At 34.9% G+C, this 22481-nt stretch overlaps 2 protein-coding genes across 18 annotated transcripts in view; both read left to right on the forward strand.

The window, feature by feature from the left end:
- LOC127837992 (zinc finger protein 729-like) overlaps window positions 1–22481 on the forward strand; it is a 462677-nt gene that overhangs the window by 166967 nt on the left and 273229 nt on the right. The gene's annotated exons all lie outside the window — the stretch shown is intronic.
- The window catches only part of LOC127837994 (uncharacterized), a 90446-nt gene that overhangs the window by 9975 nt on the left and 57990 nt on the right, over window positions 1–22481 (forward strand). For 2 of the 6 annotated variants that reach the window (XR_008029587.1, XR_008029590.1), the window contains one exon: window positions 12857–13047. The exons of the other annotated variants lie outside the window; for them this stretch is intronic. The gene's annotated coding sequence lies outside the window, so the exon portion shown is untranslated. Of the gene's footprint in view, window positions 1–12856; window positions 13048–22481 lie in introns of those variants that run through there. 6 annotated transcript variants of the gene reach the window in all.

Raw genomic sequence — 22481 nt, forward strand, 5'->3', positions numbered from 1 at the left:
GTATCTCGCTTTTAAACATGGGTCTAAATTACGTTTAAAAGCTATTTTCTGATTTGATGAAACAGTCTGAAATCATCCAATGAATAAAGTCGAGATATTTATCTTGCAGAACATGCAATGCCATGCCGCATGCAAGCTATTTAAAAAGTAAATATCGTAAATCAAAAAGTTTGTTATGTTTTTTTTCGCGGTTATAGACAGTGTTCCTGGCTGAAAACAATGCAATATTACTTTTAAATCATTCATGTATTAGTGTTTAGCAAGAAAGAGGTAGAATATTTGTGTAAAACATAAGAATTTTTATTTAAACTTATGTCTGCTACAATTTAACAAGTGGTTACGGAAATTACCGATTGTACAGATGTATCGACAGACATATGCAAAACGAAAAAATAGCTTGCATATTTCAAGTTTATCAGCCTTGAAATCACCTATTAATCAAATGAGAATCGAAATTATTAAAATATAAACCAGTAATGTTCATTAACACCAAAATCTTTGGGCACAACCATCATATTTTTTGAAACCGCGACGTGTTTTTCGGAAACCGACATTCGATAATTTCCATAACCATATGGAGAATTTGATCACTGACAAGTTTCGTTTCTAATGTTTTTCTCAAATATTCTACCACAAAATTATTGTAAACCATTACACAAATGAATAACAAGTAACTGTGCAATTCCTTGATTTTGGGGAGGGACACTGTCTATAAATTCTTATAAATACGCATTAAGGCTAATTTTAAGTGCATAAAATAATGAAAAATAAATCATAATTCAAGTGTAGTCAAGTGTTCGTTCCATCCGTTATATTCATTCATCCACATTGCTCAGTCACTCAATTATATTGGAAATGATTACGAATATCTGATAAAACTTGCATTTTTTATTATGTCCCCCACTATAGTAGTGGGGGACATATTGTTTTTGCCCTGTCTGTTGGTCTGTCTGTTGGTCTGTCTGTGTGCTTGCGCCAACTTTAACATTTTGCAATAACTTTTGCTATATTGAAGATAGCAACTTCATATTTGGCATGCATGTGTATCTCATGAAGCTGCACATTTTGAGTGGTGAAAGGTCAAGGTCATCCTTCAAGGTCAGAGGTCAAATATATGTGGCCAATATCGCTCATTTTATGAGTACTTTTGCAATATTGAAGATAGCAACTTGATATTTGGCATGCATGTGCATCTCATAGAGCTGCACATTTTGAGTGGTGAAAGGTCAAGGTCAAGGTCATCCTTCAAGGTCAGAGGTCAAATATATGTGGCCCAAATCGCTTATTTTATAAATACTTTTGCAATACTGAAGATAGCAACTTGATATTTGGCATGCATGTGCATCTCATAGAGCTGCACATTTTGAGTGGTGAAAGGTCAAGGTCATCCTTCAAGGTCAGAGGTCAAATATATGTGGCCCAAATCGCTTATTTTATAAATACTTTTGCAATATTAAAGATAGCAACTTGATATTTGGCATGCATGTGCATCTCATGGAGCTGCACATTTTGAGTGGTGAAAGGTCAAGGTCATCTTTCAAGGTCAGAGGTCAAATATATGTGGCCAGAATTGCTCATTGTATGAATAATTTTGCAATATTGAAGATAGCAACTTGATATTTGGCATGCATGTGCATCTCATGGAGCTGCACATTTTGAGTGGTGAAAGGTCAAGGTCATCCTTCAAGGTCAGAGGTCAAATATATGTGGCCCAAATCGCTTTATTTTATAAATACTTTTGCAATATTGAAGATAGCAACTTGATATTTGGCATGCATGTGCATCTCATAGAGCTGCACATTTTGAGTGGTGAAAGGTTAAGGTCAAGGTCATCCTTCAAGGTCAGAGGTCAAATATATGTGGCCCAAATCGCTTATTTTATAAATACTTTTGCAATATTGAAGATAGCAACTTGATATTTGGCATGCATGTGCATCTCATGGAGCTGCACATTTTGAGTGGTGAAAGGTCAAGGTCATCCTTCAAGGTCAGAGGTCAAATATATGTGGCCAGAATTGCTCATTTTATGAATACTTTTGCAATATTGAAGATAGCAACTTGATATTTGGCATGCATGTGTATCTCATGGAGCTGCACATTTTGAGTGGTGAAAGGTCAAGGTCAAGGTCATCCTTCAAGGTCAGAGGTCAAATATATGTGGCCCAAATCGCTTATTTTATAAATACTTTTGCAATATTGAAGATAGCAACTTGATATTTGGCATGCATGTGCATCTCATGGAGCTGCACATTTTGAGTGGTGAAAGGTCAAGGTCATCCTTCAAGGTCAGAGGTCAAATATATGTTGCTCAAATAGCTTATTTTATGAACACTTTTGCAATATTGAAGATAGCAACTTGATATTCGGCATGCATGTGTATCTCATGGAGCTGCACATTTTGAGTGGTGAAAGGTCAAGGTCATCCTTCACAAGGTCAAGGTCATCCTACAAGGTCAAACATCATATAGGGGGTTTCACAAACACATCTTGTTTTTATTTTTAAACTTCCATTTCATAAATGTTTTTTTTTTGATAAACGTCGTCAATTGTATATAGATTTCTAGCTAGCTAGTTTGAAAAACATTTAGGCAAATATTACTCATGTGAGATAAAATGCAAATAATTAATAAAATATTCCTTTTTAATGAGTATGTTGGTTTATCGGTCAATAACAATATCACTTTGAACATTGAATTATTGAAAAGTTATAACTAACATTAAATGTTCTCCGAACAAATGATTCATAACACATATAACAGATTGATAGGAAGATATGAACAAATTAAGGTTGCTAGGTTGCCCGCCTAGAATGGTCCTGTTAGTATGGAAGTACTTGATATCTAAATTTATTAGCCTTTGAATGTTGTAAAGACAAAAAATATTTTATGAAATGTCTCAAAGTGTAGAATTATTTTGCATTTAGTAAAAGAGCAACATATAACCCTGAAGTGGCTGACAAGAACTTGTGGCTGAATACAAATAAAAAGAGGCATTATGCTTCTTGAAAATAAAAGTAAACATCATTATATATGAATCTTCTGATCAAAAGTGTTATTTTTAGTGAATAGAGGAAATACATTTTCAAGAATAAACAATATAATTATAAATGTTTTGGTGAAGTGCATCATGGTATTATCATATTCATAGTACCAGTTTTGGTCTAAAAATCCAATAACATTTTTAGCTCATCTATTTTTTGAAAAAAAATTATGAGCTATTGTCATCACCTTGGCGTCGGCGTCGGCGTTGGCGTCGGCGTCCGGTTAAGTTTTGCGTTTAGGTCCACTTTTCTCAGAAAGTATCAATGCTATTGCATTCAAACTTGGTACACTTACTTACTATCATGAGGGGACTGGGCAGGCAAAGTTAGATAACTCTGGCGTGCATTTTGACAGAATTATGTGCCCTTTTTATACTTAGAAAATTGAAAATTTTGGTTAAGTTTTGCGTTTAGGTCCACTTTTCTCAGTGAGTATCAATGCTATTGCATTCAAACTTGGTACACTTACTTACTATCATGAGGGGACTGGGCAGGCAAAGTTAGATAACTCTGGCATGCATTTTGACAGAATTATGTGCCCTTTTTATACTTAGAAAATTGAAAATTTTGGTTAAGTTTTGTGTTTAGGTCCATTTTATTCCTTAAGCATCAAAGCTATTGCTTTCATACTTGCAACACTTACTAACTTTCATAAGGGGACTGTGCAGGCAAAGTAATGTAACTCTGACTGGCATTTTGACAGAATTATGTGCCCTTTTTATACTTAGAAAAATGAAAATTTGATTAAGTTTTGTGTTTAGGTCCACTTTATTCCTACAGTATCAAAGCTATTGCTTTCATACTTGCAACACTTATTAACTATCATAAGGGGACCGTGCAGGCAAAGTTATGTAACTCTGACTGGCATTTGGACGGAATTATGGGCCCTTTATACTTAGAAAATTGAAAATTTGGTTAAGATTTATGTTTTGGTCCACTTTACCCCTAAAGTATCATAGCTATTACTTTCATACTTGGAACACTCACAGACTATCATAGGGGGACAGTAAAAGGACAAGTTGCATAACTCTGTTTGTCATTTTTAGGGAATGATGGCCCTTTTTTGACTTAGTAACTTTGAATACATGGTTAAATGTTGTGTTTCAATCCACTTTACTTCTAAACTATCAAGGCTATTGCTTTCAAACTTCAAATACTTTCATGCTATCATGAGGTTACTGTACCTGGCAAGTTGAATTTTACCTTGACCTTTGAATGACCTTGACTCTCAAGGTAAAATTATTAAATTTTGCTAAAATTGCCATAACTTCTTTATTTATGATTAGATTTGATTGATACTTTGACGAAACTACTCTTACCTGACATACCACAATAGACTCCACCCAAACTGTCCCCCGTGCCCTCCCCCCCCTCCCCCCCACCTCCCCCCTCCCCGCCCCTATTTTTTTTTTTTTTTTTTTTCACCCCCCCCCCATTTTTTTTTTTTTTTTTAAGATCAGTTCACAAATTACCACCACACCCTCACATTATACCCCACCCCCCCCCAATTTTTTTTTTTAAACGGTTATGTTTCAAATACCGTCCAACCATCGCACCCAAAAAATCCCCCCCCCCCCCCCCCCCCATCGCTCTTCTCCCCCCCCCCCCCGCCCCCGAATTTTTGGAAGATAATGTAATAAATGTCCACAACCCCACACTATACACCCCTCTTCACTCCACCCCTCCCTCCTTTGTGATTGAAAATGAGAGTCCCTTCACCTTTAAAAAGAAAATAGATGAGCGGTCTGCACCCGCAAGGCGGTGCTCTTGTTTAAATTTCATAACCCCTTGCTGCAAAAAAAAAATCATGAAAATAGAATAGAAAAATGCTTTATTAGACCCTAAATATTATTTTTGCAATCATTTTTCATCAATTACATATGTTTAAAAAAATTATTGTTTCATGCTACTCATTATTATATCTCAATTCTATTTTAATTTAATCTTGTCAAACATACTAAATTATGAAATAAGCAATGAATATAGTGCAAACATGTACAAATGTAATAATTAGATAGTAAGTAAAAAATCCCCCAAAAAGGGAAAACGCCGCAAAAATTCCCCCTGCTATGGGTAGCGACCCACTTCCCCTAAAATGGATTGAGGGCCCTTTTGCTGCCAAAAAAATCATAAAAAATATAATTTTCAAAGAAATCCTTTAAAACAAAAAGAAAATGCCTTCTTAAACCTTAAATATTATTCCTGCAAGCATTTTACATCAATTATTTATGTTTGAAAAAAATCATTGGTTCATGCTAGCGGAGGATACCGACGATAGTCGATGTATCCCGATTGAGACCCCCTGTTTTCACACACGTCCAAGATGGCGGCAAGCAGACGAGAAATTTACGATTAGCGGCGAAAATGATAAATAAGATTCAAATTAACAACGGATATCATATGGTTATTATGGAATAATTTAATTAATGCGTGTGACAATTAACGCAAATTACTACGTTTGAAATAAAAAACAACAAAATAATATTTATTAGAAATCTTCACAGTGACTGTGCGTCATGGAAACCGGTGTTGGAAAAATTGGAGTGCAGTCTACTCACAAAGTTAAAGCATTTAAGATGAGTATCGTTCGAAAATGGAAAGAGACAAACATGATTTGATTTATATGTTAGTGGATCTGTGTATTCTCAGATTCGTATGCATATTCTGCTTTATTATGTTTGTCACGCTGTACAGTTTACTGAAATAGCATTGAACTGAGGATGTTAAGTGCAACTGCAAGATATTGAAAGGTAAACAAATTAAATGTATTATTTTAACTCCATTTAATACATCATTAACACAGCAAAAACACTAAAGTGTGTTTGTTCATGTTTTCACCATATGATATTTAATATAAAAAAAAATCTGAATTAAATTAATACTCTTGAAGAGGTTATGATTACACTACGCGACCCGTGATTTTTGCCTAATTTGCGGAGTCAAGGCGGGCATTTTGCTTTTTGGGTGTAAAATCACCGCGATTTCACGTGGCTCGTCACTCCGACGTCGCGCGAGAGCAAGATAATCTTCGCGCTAAATCCCCTCAATGTTGTGGTGATTCGCTGCAATTCGCCGCAATTCGCCGTGATCGCAGTGGATATCGGTGACATCGATGATTCGCCAATTCATGCATATAAACCGAATCGTATCGATAACTGTATACATAACGCTTTTCTAATGTTCACAATTATCAAATAATCCAACATAATTGCAACATCACTTACGAAAAATAATATTAAACATTTATGTCGGTAAATATGTTTGAGAATTTCATTTACAGAACTATATGACTACACCATTTTTCAGAAGTGTAAAGAGTACAGTACAGTGCATAATGTGGAACACAGCTTTCATTGGATGAGCGAATTTAAAAAAACGTTTTATTGCGTCATAATGCCATCATGTAAAAAACGTGTTCCTCCTGGAAATTGTGCTGTAAATGCATAATATTATCAAAACATTTTTTTGACACGTAAAGCGTTGTAACAAATTAATATACAGTTCAAAACAATTATACCATAAGTATAAATGTTCCGTTAAATTCCCAAATGAGAATAATAATTTAATAATTTATAATCCGAAACACACTTCTGATGTTTTAATGTTAACACGACGTTTACAAATGCTTCCAATATAGCCATCATGTATATTTCGAAAATTATGCGGCAATGTACAAGGTCAAGGTATTGAGTGTGCAAGTATTTTTTTTTTTATACAAACTGCGTAGCGCAGAGAACATTGAATTCTGTTGATTTCGGTTAAATGTTTCTTTCGTATTTTTAAAACAGTTATATCGCCAACAATTTGATATTTCTTTTAAAGTCAAATCAAACACACCGTATCCGTATCGTTACTGATAGAAGTAAAACATAATACCTTGACTTGTATAGTTTTTTGTTGTGAGAGACCATCTGAGTAAACGCCGAAAAATATATACAAACTGTTATTTTTTGTCAATGCCCTTTGATCCATTATCGCACTTAATTGGCAGCGCCATCTTGTTGTTTCTGTGATTGTCACATCTTTTCACAGTTTGAACACATACAAAGAGTGCCAATTAGACACTAGACGAACACTATCACCCGCTGGACAGTACACAATAAATAATCAAATGTTGAGGGTTTTTATCCCCCGCCAGAGGCGGAGGGATATTGTTTTGGCGTTGTCCGTCCGTCCGTCCAGCTGTCCGTCCGTCCGTCCGTCCGGCACTTTTTTGTCCGGAGCCATATCTTGGAAGTTCTTTGGTGGATTTCATTTAAACTTGGTATGGCCCTTTGTATCTTGAAAAAATGCTTTTTAGTGTCCGGAGCCATATCTTGGAAGTGCTTTGGCGGATTTCATTTAAACTTGGTATGAGTATATATATGCATAAGAGGATGATGCACGCCAAATGGCATTGTACACCATCTGTTAAAAACAGACTTATGGCACTTTGTATCTTGAAAAAATGCTTTTTACTATAGGCACTTTTGTGTCCGGAGCCATATCTTGGAAGTGCTTTGGCGGATTTCATTTAAACTTGGTATGAGTATATATATGCATAGGCGGAGGGATATTGTTTTGGCGTTGTCAGTCCGTCCGTCCATCCGTCCGTCTTCCTTTGTCTTAGTTTTGTGTTATTGTCCTCCGTCCGTCCATCTATCATTATGTTCATCCGTCCAATTTGCACCCATCCTCAAACAAAGCATATGTTGCGGGGGATACCTTGGGCCTTTCAGGCCCTCTTGTTTGTTTTGTGTGTGAAAACCCAGAGAGATGCATGTACATTATACATCATCAAAGTTTCAAAGTTTATTGGCAATCGGCAATAGAAACATGCCTTTAGCCATTTACAACATAATTATGGCAAAGACAAAAAGAACGGTTAAGTAATATCATCACACACCACAAAGTACACATATAAATATTCAAGCATAATATACATGCATATATAAAATGTATTTATGTAACGAAACGTTGATATATAACATAGCTTCTTTTAGGTATTTACAAATTCCTAATATTTTATTTATTTTTTTCGATGTCATAGTAGTTTGGAATAAATTTAGGGTAGGCCAAGAGATGTGCCCAATAAATTTCAATCTTAAGTGTCTATAATTGTCACAACAAAGTAGGAAGTGATACTCAGATTCAACAACGTTCATATTGCAGAATCAACAAAGTCTCTGATCACGATCAATACCTACGAATCTGCCCACTTTAATTTCTAGATGGTGCGATGATAGTCTAAAACGGGCAAATTGTTTCAGCAGGTCATTTTTTAGCTCATCTATTTTTTGAAAAAAAATTATGAGCTATTGTCATCACCTTGGCGTCGGCGTTGGCGTTGGCGTTGGCGTTGGCGTTGGCGTCGGCGTCCGGTTAAGTTTTGCGTTTAGGTCCACTTTTCTCAGAAAGTATCAATGCTATTGCATTCAAACTTGGTACACTTACTTACTATCATGAGGGGACTAGGCAGGCAAAGTTAGATAACTCTGGCGTGCATTTTGACAGAATTATGTGCCCTTTTTGTACTTAAAAAATTGCAAATTTTGGTTAAGTTTTGCGTTTAGTTCCACTTTTCTCAGTAAGTATCAATGCTATTGCATTCAAACTTGGTACACTTACTTACTATCATGAGGGGACTGGGCAGGCAAAGTTAGATAACTCTGGCATGCATTTTGACAGAATTATGTGCCCTTTTTATACTTAGAAAATTGACAATTTTGGTTAAGTTTTGTGTTTAGGTCCATTTTATTCCTTAAGCATCAAAGCTATTGCTTTCATACTTGCAACACTTACTAACTATCATAAGGGGACTGTGCAGGCAAAGTAATGTAACTCTGACTGGCATTTTGACAGAATTATGTGCCCTTTTTATACTTAGAAAATTGAAAATTTGATTAAGTTTTGTGTTTAGGTCCACTTTATTCCTACAGTATCAAAGCTATTGCTTTCATACTTGCAAGATTTATGAACTATCATAAGGGGACGGTGCAGGCAAAGTTATGTAACTCTGACTGGCATTTGGACGGAATTATGGGCCCTTTATACTTAGAAAATTGAAAATTTGGTTAAGATTTATGTTTTGGTCACTTTACCCCTAAAGTATCATAGATATTGCTTTCATACTTGGAACACTCACAAACTATCATAAGGGTACAGTAAAAGGACAAGTTGCATAACTCTGGTTGTCATTGTTACGGAATTATGGCCCTTTTTTGACTTAGTAACTTTTAATATATGGTTAAATTTTGTGTTTCGATCCACTCGAAGTATCAAGGCTATTGCTTTCAAACTTCAAATACTTACATGCTATCATGAGGTTACTGTACCTGGCAACTTGAATTTTACTTTGACCTTTGAATGACCTTGACTCTCAAGGTCAAATTATTAAATTTTGCTAAAATTGCCATAACTTCTTTATTTATGATTAGATTTGATTGATACTTTGATGAAACTACTCTTACCTGACATACCACAATAGACTTCACCCAAACCATCCCCCGTGCCCTCCCCCCCCTCCCCCCCCTCCCCCCCCCCCCCCCTAATTTTTTTTTTTTTTTTTTTTTTTTATAAGATCATCTCACAAATGACCACCACACCCTCACACTATACCCCCACCCCACCCCCCCCACCCCCCCCCCAAATTTTTTTTTTTGATTTTTTTTTTTTTTTTTTTTTTTTTTTTTTAAGATCATCTCACAAATTATCACCACACCCTCACACTATACCCCCCCCCCCCCCCCGATTTTTTTTTTTTTTTTTTTTTTTTTCGCTTTTTTGGAAGATAATGTAATAAATGTCCACAACCCCACACTATACACCCCTCTTCACTCCACTCCTCCCTCCTTTGTGATTGAAAATGAGAGTCCCTTCACCTTTAAAAAGAAAATAGATGAGCGGTCTGCACCCGCAAGGCGGTGCTCTTGTTTGTATTTTTAACAATTCATCATATTTATTGAACTCTATGAATGCTTAGTGCTTAGTGCTACGTTGATATACTCGTTTTTTTTCAGCAAAACAAACACAATGTTTAATGGCTTTAATATATAGGCAATGATGTAATAACAACATAATTATTATAAAACACGATGTCATAATAACATGTACTTAAAAATAGAACAGTAATGCATTTCCGATTTCCGGCTTATCAAACATTGTGAATGTATGTACAACGCTCGGAAAGTAATGCGAGTAACACATGTTAACCGCATTGGAGCCTGAAACAGAAAATAAATAAGTTTAGCATAATTTAGTCCAAATAATTAGACGTAATCTACTGATTACATTTAAACTTTAAATGAAAGTGTTACTTAAACAATTTTCGTGGCGCGAATATTTTGCTTAACACTGTTAACAAAAGGGCTACACGTTATAATTCTTAATGAAATGCAAAAATAAGTATTAACATAATTAATAACGTCAATAAACACACACGGTAAGATCAAAGTTTAAAAGGAAAACTTATATCATATTTCTCGTAAATTACCAAATTATTAGTTTCGTCTAAATCAAATACCATGTATAGAGAAACAAGGTATTTATAACCGACCAATGACGAAACACTATGCAACTTTCAATTTACACAGTGCTACGCTACATGTATATGGCAACAATATGTAATTTGAACAGTGGTAGTGTATTCGGGCCTAGAATATAATTGCTTGTAAGTTTTAATAAACATTCTGCTAATGCAATTAGTTAAATAATGTTTACATGTTATGTTCAATAATTATTGCATGATCATTCTGCGCCGTTATATTAATTTGGAGCCGTTAAAGCTTCCGACATTACTTCATCAAGTTCATGTCGGAACATGAGTATTTTAGCTAATACGCCCATTGTATACAACAACAACAAAAGCTTTATTATTGCAATGCATAATGTAAGTGTATACATATATGTTACATGTAATGTAGTGTAACCCTCAACGTAAATCGCTAAAAAAGGGGGATTTGCGGTGATTCGCGCTGATTGCGCAACAGCGAGATACATCGTGCGACGGTCACCGAGACATCACCCAAATTTTCTTGTCGCTCGGTAACACCGCGATTTGTCACGTTGCATCGATTGCGGTGATGCTAGAATTGCGGCAAAAATCACGGGTCGCTTAGTGTAGATGGTGTATTTAAGAATCTATAGATTATTGCAATTTAATATGCATGTGGAAGGATATTAACTATATGCTGTCTTAATTGTAAGAAGACATTAAAGGGATCTTTTCACACTTTGGTAAATTGACAAAATTGAAAAAAGTTGTTTCAGATTCGCAAATTTTCGTTTTATTTATGATATTTGTGAGGAAACAGTAATACTGAACATTTACCATGGTCTTATATAGCCATTATATGCATCTTTTGACGATTTTAAAACCTAAAAATTATAAAGCGTTGCAACGCGAAACGATTGAATAATTTGGAGAGTTCTGTTTTTGTCGTTAACTTTTGTGAAACTACGAAGATTGCTTATATAATGTATAAAATACTTCAAAAATATATACTCGGCGGAATAGCTCAGTAGGCTAAAGCGTTTTTACTTCAGGACTCTGGCAGGACTCCAGGGATCACTGGTTAGAAACCTTGTCCGGGCATTGTTCTTTTCCTTTTTTTAATTTTATTCTTGATTTTTTACTGGAGCTTTTACGATCCAATGTTTACATTTATCGATATAAAGCATTTAATGAATAAGTTAAAAAATGCCAAAATCTGTGAATAGGCCCCTTTAAAGCAGCACTTAATAATGTAAAAATGCTGTCAAATATGCACTTAACAATTTTAATTCTGTACTTATAATCATATTTATAATGCTTAATGTTTCCCAATTTCATGGTTTATCGCGCTAATTTTCCCAATCCGAATGGCACAGGCTGTAACAAAAAAAAGCAAAAAAAATCACTGCGGCTTTGTACGAGTGGATGAGGGTTTCCCGCCTTCTGTCAAAGTCTCATGTATTCTCCAACCTTCAAGCAAAAGAGTGAATTTCTGTTAAACATCAATGTTTTCCCTACCACATGCACAAAGAAACATTCTAAAATGAAGTCATGCAGGGCCCTCAATCCATTTTAGGGGAAGCGGGTCGCTACCCTCATGAGGGGGGATTTTCACGGCGTTTCGCTTTTGGGGGGATTTTTTTACTTACTCTCTTATTATTACATTTGAGCATGTTTGCATTATATTCATTTCTTTTTTCATTATTAAGTATGTTTGACAAGATTAAATTAAAATAGAATTTAGATATAGTAATCATGAGACACATCTTATTAAAACAAAAAAAATTTATTTTTTATTTTAGGGGAAATTTTCTCCCAGAAGGGCTCCATCGAAATCAAACAATAAGAAAGTGAAATCTATATGAATTTGGCTCGCTGAATCCGAATCTGGTGTTAATTTTCTGATATCTTGACCCGTTAAAGAATTACTGAGTTTAAACTTTAAATGGTAAAATTCGATAAGAATGCAGCAGACTTTGAACAGAAGCTCAAAATCCAGTATACCTTAAATTTCAGTGAAATAAAACAAAAATGTAGTCCAGTCTATGTGATTTTGTCTCCCTGAAACCGAATCCAGTGCTAGTTTTGCAATATCTTGACCCCTTAAAGAATTATACTGCACGTGGCTATCAGCATGTGCTTATAAATTATGCTTGCAATACGTTCATTATAATGCTGTTAGTTAAAGTAATATTATGGGCATTTTTATTATGCCCCCGAAGGAGGGCATGTAGTGATCGGTCTGTCGGAGGTTCTGTCCGTCTGTCTGTCTTTCCGTCACACTTTGCATTTATGTTTCTCATTTAGGTTTTCGAAAAATGCTCATAACTTCTATGTCACTTCAGATATCAACTTGATGTTTGGCATGCATGTGTATCTCATGGAGCTGCACATTTTGAGTGATGAAAGGTCAAGGTCATCCTTCAAGGTCAAAGGTCAAATGTATTTCTTCAAACGGTCGCAGAAAGGGGCATTATGTTTCTGACAAACACATCTCTTGTTCATTGTTGAATTGAGCAGTGAAAGGAATTAACAGGTAAAAAAAAAATAGTTAAAATGTGGTAACTGACCATGTATCTGCAACTCATCTTGCTACCAGTTGTTTATAAAAAATATATATTATATTCGATATTTAATGTGACTCACCCAGTCCTCTAAGCAGAAATGATCCGTAATACAAAATAGTGTCATTGCGTCGTATGAATGAATCTGCACTAAAACTAAATTTAGATTCACATCGTACATCGAATCATTTCTGTCGTCAGTTGTCACACGAAAGTACGGTTGATATTCACATGCATTATTTTTCTCTTTCCGGTATACTGTTTTAGTATGTTGATGCTGCATTAACAGTAAATAACGGTTGCGATAGACACCTATAATCTGTTAGATGCCCATAATATCACTTTAATAGTAAAGAGTACATTTTAAATAGATGCATATCAATGCATTCCCAATAATACAAACAAATCAAAGGACTGCACGTGGCTATCAGCACGTGCTTATACTGCACGTTTAAGTAACTTACTCATTCACTCATTCATTCAGTCTGTCACTCACTCATTTAGTCAGTCGCTCCTTCACTCCCTCACTCACTCACCTGAAGTCACTCAATCACAAAGTCACTCACTCAATCAATTAGTCATGTTGCGGATCAACATCAGGGTATTAATTATCGGATAAATTTAGCCCTTAGATAATATTATTTTTTTATACCTTATATCTTATTTTAAAAGTTGATATAAGTTGGCTCAATAGTTTGGGTCTATATGTATCTAGATGTATTGTTTGCTAACATATGTGGACTTTGCCATAAGTTTTTGTTGTTCTGGTTCATTCTTTATTTCATTTCCATTTACTACTGTTAAAGTTGCCTTTGCCAATATGTTTAGTTTTTGTGGTGTTTTGTTGGGCGTAGTGTAGCAGTTACTTTCCTTACTCGGGGTTCAAAATCAATAACATTCAATAGATAAATGTCTCCAGATGTTCAGTAGAGTAGATAGAAATTACTGCGAGTGGTTTAGCAAATTAATTATGATACAAGTAGTGTAGATAATGAATAATAATACAAGTAGCGTAGGTAGTGGATAACAATACAAGTAAAATAGATGACGAATAAATAAATAAGTAAATAAGTACATATATCATTTAATACCAATATGTTCAGACTGGTGTCGGTTCTCCTAGATTGACATGTGTTGTTTCCTGTATTGAGCCCTTAAATAATATTGTAAGTTTGTTCGCACTTTTGTGTTTGAAAAGTCTTTTCGCTTAGCTCAAGGCAATATTGATAACAACAAGTGAAGTTCTGTAATATTAATACACTGATGTGTGTGAATTGGTATCTCCTTGTATAAACTATGTTTTACCCTTCTAAACTTTATGAGGAATGTAAAAATGGATATAGTACACCCTGAGTCTCAGTCTGACCAGTGCCAAAGAGTTTGAAAGATGTTTAACAGGGTTGTTTTTTTATGCTCCCCCAAAATTTATTTTGGGGGGAGCATATTGTCTCTGCTTCGTCTGTCCGTCCTTGTGTCCGTCTGTGCACAATTTTTGTCCAGGCTATTTCTCAGGAACTAATGACCGGAATGCAATGAAACATTATGGGAAGCTTGACTACCAAGAGGAGATGTGCAAATTATCAGCGGGTTCTGGTCGGATGATTTTTCACAGAGTTATGGCCCTTTGAAATTGACCATTGTACACATAGTTGATTCTTGTCCGGGCTATTTCTCAGCAACTAATGACTGGAATTCAATTAAACTTTATGGGAAGCTTCACTACCAAGAGGAGATGTGCACATTATCAGCCGGTTCTCGTTCAATGATTTTTTCACAGAGTTATGGCCCTTTGAAATTGTCCATTGTACATATAGTCAGAGCTCCAGATAAGGGTCGTATTTTCGTAATTACGAATTATTTTCAAGTCCGTTACTATTTATTTATAAAATCTTGTCGTACCATTAAGAATTACAAAATCAAGTTACAAATGTTATTTTTACATCGGTTCTTATCGATTTTTTATTGAGTTCTTTTCGCGTATTAAAGATCTTTGCGGTGCTTATATAGAATGGTTATCGGGTTTGTTTAACAAAGCGCATTTTTTCCAATAAAAGCGGTGTATACAGTCTATCTGTCAAAAAACAATGGCGGCGCCCAGAGAGCGTCCTAAAAAACTGCTAAGCGCCCAAAAACACGCTTTTAACATATTGTACGCAAAGTGAGCCGAAGTTAAATATTTAGAAAGACATTATAGAAAAGATATCATACAATGTTGTATGTTCAGTTTCCGACACGGTCGGAAAAGCTAAACAAAAACGCGACACGACGGGTCCAAACTTAATCACAAAAAAACATTGAGCTAGTGGAAGGGACAAGTCCCGTAGCTAATCGTTGAAAGGATTGAAGGGGAGACCTGTTTAAATTGTGAAATATGTAAAAATTCATCTAAGGCATGCAATCTAAGCACAGTTTGGGCATATGAAGGTATTTGAGAAATAAAATTGTATAATGCTGAAAAGACACTGTTGAACTTGTATAAATAAAGTTGCTAGTATGTTTATTTTGATTTTTTTTGCATGAAAATAACCATTATTATTTATTTTTGGGTCATTTATAAATAATTAGAATTATTTTCTAAAACTTAGTAGTAACGCTAAGAACAAAATTTCAGAGTTAAGAATTCTTTTTGAAAATCTGGTAGTAATTTAAGAATTTCACAAAACCTTATCTGGTGCTCTGCATATAGTGCAATTCTTGTCCGAGCTATTTCTCAGCAACTAATGACTGGAACTCAATGAAACTTTATGGGAAGCTTCACCACCAAGAGGAGATGTGCATATTATCAGCTGGTTCTCGTCAGGATTATTTTTCACAGAGTTATGGCCCTTTAAAATTTTCCATTGTACATAATAGTGCAATTCTTGTCCGGGCTATTTCTCAGCAACTTATTACGGGAATTCAATTAAACTTTATGGGAAGCTTCACTACCAACAGGAGATGTGCATATTTTCAGCCGGTTATGGTCGGATGATTTTTCAAAGAGTTATGGCCCTTTGAAATTTTCTATAAACTGTACATATAGTGCAATTCTAGTCCGGGCTATTTCTCCCTAACTACTGACTGGAATTCAGTGAAGCTTTATGGGAAGCTTAACTACTGTAAACGTATAGAAATTCGTCGGTATAAAATTTCGTGGTTTAATAAAAAACAACTAATTCGTTGACACGTAATTTCGTGGATTGCAAATTAAAAAACTACTAATTCGTTTATACGTAATTAAGTAAATTTCAAATGTTCGGGGAAGACTGACCGTCATAATAATTAAACTTTTACTAAAACAACCAGAGTAATAACGAAGCATAATCAGCTAATCTGTGTTGACAGCAAGACTTGAGGTTAATGTGCACTGAAGCATGAAAGTATAACTGATAATTGCCGAAAAGATCGATAAAGTGGCGCACTTGTGTCCCCGCTCGCTAATTGTCATCAATGTTGTTTTGACAATATTTGCACTTTTCAGCGCAGTTGGTCCCCTTGTTGTAACAAATGAGTAATAAGGTCCTCAAAATTCACGTGTGTAAACCGTTATGTGTCTTATAACTGTAATTGGCACTAATTCATACGTGATAAATCTGCAAACTGTTAATTTGACGACGTCACGTAAAAGAGAACAATAGTTAATGTACAGTTTAAATACCGTGCTTGATTAAAAAAGTATTATTACCCAAACACTTATCAAGAAAACAACATATTGTATTAACTAGCATATCTCAATCAATAATGTCTCTTTCAAAATGTTTTCGGATTAAAAAAGTATAAATAATCGTTGGTACTTGAATTTGTGGTTCAGCGGACTAACGAAACCCACGAAAATTCGTACCACACGAAATTTAATGGTTTTACAGTACCTTGAGGAGATGCGCATGTTATTTGTGGGTTCTTGTTAGATGATTTATTTAGAGAGTTATGGCCCTTTGAAATTTTTAAGTTGCTAAACCATCCATTGTATTATTTTGTCCAAAGTTATGCTCCTCAAGACGTTTCCTTTTATCTGAATATATAGTGCAATATTGTGTCAAAAAAACACTTTGGGGAGCATCACCCGTCTCTGACGGTTTCTTGTTTGGGAGGGGGCGAGGGTGAGAACAAGAACAGGAGGTTCCACTAAAGCTCGTCTGAATGCTTCAAATGTAGTTTATTCTTCACTAAGCCCATTTAAACTGATTCATGTCAGTCAATGCCTGCTAATTCTGCAAACCCTTGTAACAAATGACCTGCTGGGGTATGTATGAAGTAAACAATTCACTCAATTACAACAATTTTATTATCTCTAGAGTGAATACGAGTGAATTATTGAGTCACGTTCTGAGAAAACTGGGCATAATGTTTGTGCCTAAAGTGTCGTCCCAGATTAGCCTGTGTAGTCCACACAAGCTAATCAGACAGGGACAATGCAATGTTGGGTCTAATAATAAACACCGTACTTTCGATTTCAAACTTTTATTCAAGATACGGGAGATAACAACAAAAGTCGCTGAGCATGCATATGTATAGCGTTTTACCCGCTTCCCCTAATCTGATAAATAAAAATATACCTGGTTTTTGTCACATTACTGTGCAACCACTATAGTTATTGCCGTGCACCATCAATAATTCAGAGTTACCTTCCTTACTTTCACTCATGAATGTTGGCTCCTCCTCTTTATCCTCGGCTATTTCTGTAAAAATTGCCATATATGGAAGTTGCAAAATCGTCTATTAATGTTAATCGCCTTTGTGAAGTTGTCAACCTGAGGGTGATAGCTGATGCAGTTTCATTTCATCAATGGTAAGGTGTACTGTGTAAAGCGTGCCGTGTACGTACATTTGATACATGTTGCGAATTTAGTTTTGAAATTACAAAAGCAAATTGCAGTTAAACTAATTTGAAACATGTTCACTTCAAAGTTAAAAGTGGACATTGAACTTGTAAAACTGAGACAATCAAAAGACTGATTACAAGCAACATTTTATATTTAAACAGTCTTCGAAATTAGCTTTGAAAAGTTACATGCCAGTCGGGCCAGTTACTTAAGAATTTTTACATGCCCAACATATTTTTTACATGCCCAAACTTTTTTAACCAAAATTATAACAAATCACAACATTTTAACACTTACATGCTACACATAGTAAAGCAGAACATTGTTTTCAATAGTAGTGAATACAATTACATCTAATCAGTCACTAGAATTAAGACGGTCGATCGTTACACCAGTGCTCTTGAAAAGAGCGTTCTCTGGTGTCCTCGTACCATTTCTTGGCTTCCTTTTTCTCTAAATCATTGTCAATTTTCTATTTTATAAGTGCTTTATCGGGCTTAGCCCCATCAACATACCTAAGATACTGTTTAGCCTCTATGTCGACAATGACATTTGTTTACATTGACAAAAACGTAAGCGTATTACTTGATTGAAATGATCGATTCAAAAAGCATCTTCTCGATTAATGTCTAGAGAAACCGTCGATAAGAACCGAATGTGACCGAACTGCATCGGTCAAAAACAATAACGATGACGTGTGCAAGCAGGTGCATGTTGTTAAACCAATGGAATTTCATTGTTTTACAACTTACGGCAAGGTGTTTGTTAGCAAAATTGAAAAAATTATCTGCAAATATCAAGAACCGCTTACGATTTTTTTTATAAACTGTCAATTGGCTTCAATAATTTACATGCCCGGCGGGCCACAAACGTGAATTTTTGTATGTGCCTGGCAGTAATTTTACTCGCCACGGGCGATCGGGCGTGTGCTAATTTCGAAGACTGTTTAAACAAATCTATTCAGTGTGATCTAAGTATAAATTGTCATGTTGACAAGGCTGGATTTTTGGCAACGAATAGCCTCCATAGAACAACACCTTCCAAAATGAGACATCATTGTGCTTATTTAATTCTTTAAACACATTTTAGGTCATTATCAGTCTGAATTTGCATTTAAATATTGAAGTGCTGGATTTTATTATTATACAGGATTATCGGGTAATGTATCCAGTTTGTGAAATTCATGTGCATGCAATAATTATTGTATTTTGGTTGAGAATCAATGTCAAAGATTTTTCCAGGTGATCTTTTCACTTCCGTTCAGCCTTTGTACTTGAGTATAATATGCACACCCTCAAGTCCTGATGAATAAAATCGGAGGAAAAGGTGAATATTATATGCGTACAATTACGGTATAATGAATTAAAGGCCTGGTTTTGAGCTAACTAGGGCACAAAATGCTTGCTTTACAGTATGGATAGGGGAGTGCTTCCGATTTCGTAAAATGTGTATACGCACATTTTCTTACGGCAGCTGAGAATATGATGTGTACCTAGCTGCCTTATGAAATTGTATGTAGTGTGCCCAAAAGAGTCAAGAAAGCTCATATTAGCAATGGCTTGCAATTCTTCACGGAAGCATGAGTTAATTGCATGCCAAAGTACTATGATTAAATCAAAGCGCTAAAAGGCACTGAAGTTGTTTGCTATTGCATAATCTTAGACGCAACTCAGTTTTCAAAATGATGTTATAGCTTTTTATATCGCAAGTTTGAAATGAACACAACCATTCAAATTTATAAAGAGTGTGTCTTTAAGCACAGGTCAAGATGATCTACGAGTGTGCACTGTTTATCCTCATATTTATGTTATAGAGATAACTTAGACAAAATAACAACAATGTCTCTTTTTTTCGCAATTGGTTGCTGCACTGGCAACCATCTTTAAAATTTGGGTTGCCATGGCAAAGAATAACAAGCCTAGAATCATGTACATGTTGTGTTATGTGTATCTATTTTCTTTAAATTATTGAGCAACAATTTTGCCAACATGACAGACAGACATAACAATGCATCACGTCTTGTTGTTAGCCGGAATTGAATCTTTTCTTTGGCCTAATTGATCCACAGTCGCCAATTTGTATTCCAGGGCCCTCACACTACTTTGGGGGAAGGGGTCCGCAGCCCTTAGGAGGAGTAATTTTCGCGGCGTTTCCCTTTTTGGGGGAATTTTTTACATTCTCCCATTATTTCATTTGTACATGTTTGCACTATATTCATTGCATTTTTCATAATTTAGTATGTTTGAAAACATTAAATTCAAATAGAATTAAGATATAATAATCATGAGACACATCTTTCTATTAAAAAAAAAAAAAACAAAAAAAAAAATTTATTTTTTTTTTAAGGGGGAAATTTTCCCCCCAAAAGGGGAAAAAAGTATACTTTTCAGGTGGGGGACTGCCGCCGAAATTCGGCGGCAGATTTGATAGATTGAGGGCCCTGTATTCTATGTTTAATTGGATTGAGTTGTTCAAGCTTTGAAAAAGCTTAAGTTGCCCTGCTTTTTAGACCAACTGTAACCAACTTTTGAAATTGAGTTTCCTGCCTGGGCTTAAATCTACTGGCCCCAGGCTTACGGGCAACCACAAAACCTGGAAGTTATTCATGATGTAAGATCTGACAGTGTATTGAACTCATTCAATTTGCAAGTCCAGAGCTCCAGATAAGGTTTTGTGAAATTCTTAAATTACTACCAGATTTTCAAAAAGAATTCTTAACTCTGAAATTTTATTTTTTTTGTTACTACTAAGTTTTGGAAAATAATTCTTATTTTTTCTTAATGACCTAAAAATAAATAATAATGGTTATTTTCATGCAAAAAAAAATCAAAATAAACATATTAGCAACTTTATTTATACGAGTTCAACAGTGTCTTTTCAGTATTATACAATTTTATTTTTCAAATACCTTCATATGCCCAAACCGTGCTTAGATTCCATGCCTTAGATGAATTTTTACATATTTTACAATTAAAACGGGTTTCCCATTCAATCTTTTCAACGATTAGCCACGGGACTTGTCTCTTCCACTCGTTCAATGTTTTTTTGTGTGTTTAAGTTTTGACCCGTCGTGTCGCGTTTTTGTTTAGCTTTTCCGACTTTGTCGGCAACTGAACATACAACATCGTATAAGATCTTTTCTATAATGTCTTTCTAAACATTTAACTTCGACTCACTTTGCGTACAATATGTTAAAAGCGTGTTTTTGGACGCTTTGCAGTTTTTTAGGACGCTCTTTGGGCGCCGCCATTGTTTTTTGACAGATAGACTGCATACGCCGCTTTTATTGGAAAAAATGCGCATTGTTAAACAAACCCGATAACCATTCTATATAAGCACCGCAAAGATCTTTAATACGCGAAAAGAACTCAATAAAAATCGATACGAACCGATGTAAAAATAATATTCGTAACTTGATTTTGTAATTCTTAATGGTACGACAAGATTTTAAAATAAATACGTAATGAACTTGAAAATAATTCGTAATTACGAAAATACGACCCTTATCTGGAGCTCTGAAGTCTGACGACATATTGAAAGGACCTTTCACATTTTGGAAAATAAACAAAATTAAACAATTTGATAATTTGGAGTGTTCTGTTGTATTCGTTATCATGTTTCAATTACTACGATGATTGCTGATACATGTAAAGTATAAAATACATCTCTCATTGTAATATGAGCAAGGATGGCCGAGTGGTCTAAACGATTTTTATTCCAGGGGCAGTGGTTAGAGCCCAGTTGAGGGTAAACTTTTGTTTCTTTAATTTTATTATTGTTTTTTACAGCTCACCTGAGCACAAAATCTTGTTATCAGTCTAGAGGCCACATTTATTGTCTGATCCTCATAAAACTAGGTCAGAAGATTCATCCCAATAATATCTTGGACGAGTTCGAAAATGATGGCAGTTGGTTGAAAAACATGGCCACCTGGGGGCGGGGCATTTTTCCTTATATGGCTAAAGTAAAACCTTGTTAACACTCTAGTTAAATGGAGCTTTTAAGATCCAATGTTTACATTTATCAATATTAAGCATTTAATGACAAACTGTGAAAAGGTCCCTTTAAGATGTTTACTAAAAAATGCCACAAGGTAAAAATTTAGAACTCATTGCAGGTTCATTAATTGATTAGCAAAGTTTTCTTCAAATTTAACTTTCTATTTTATTTATTTGTGCAAAATTGTTTAATTGATAAAAGTCGTAATGTACGTAATTTGTATATATTTAGCAGAATTTTTAAGTGCGATAGTCTCTTATAATTCCAATATGGAATGGCAATATACATTTGACATTTTGTAATTATTTGTATTGTTATCACCATGAATATATATTGATGATACTTTAAAAAGATAAAGATATTGGTTGTTTATTTGATTTAAAAGTGATTTTGTTTATTTGCCTTGTCAGCAAGGTCACTTTGAAGTTATTTTCACTTTTATCTTTTTTTTCCAAATCATTAATAGAAAAGATAATTTAATCTTCATTTTGGGAAAACAGGGCTTAATGCATATGCATTAATTGTCATCCCAGTACCAGAGACTCTTTAAACAAAAAACACCATAAAATCAGAAAGTGTTGTCCTTGATTAGCTTGTGCGCATTG

This window comes from Dreissena polymorpha, chromosome 7 (genome assembly GCF_020536995.1).
Source record: "Dreissena polymorpha isolate Duluth1 chromosome 7, UMN_Dpol_1.0, whole genome shotgun sequence".
Classification (NCBI taxonomy): Eukaryota; Metazoa; Mollusca; class Bivalvia; order Myida; family Dreissenidae; genus Dreissena; species Dreissena polymorpha.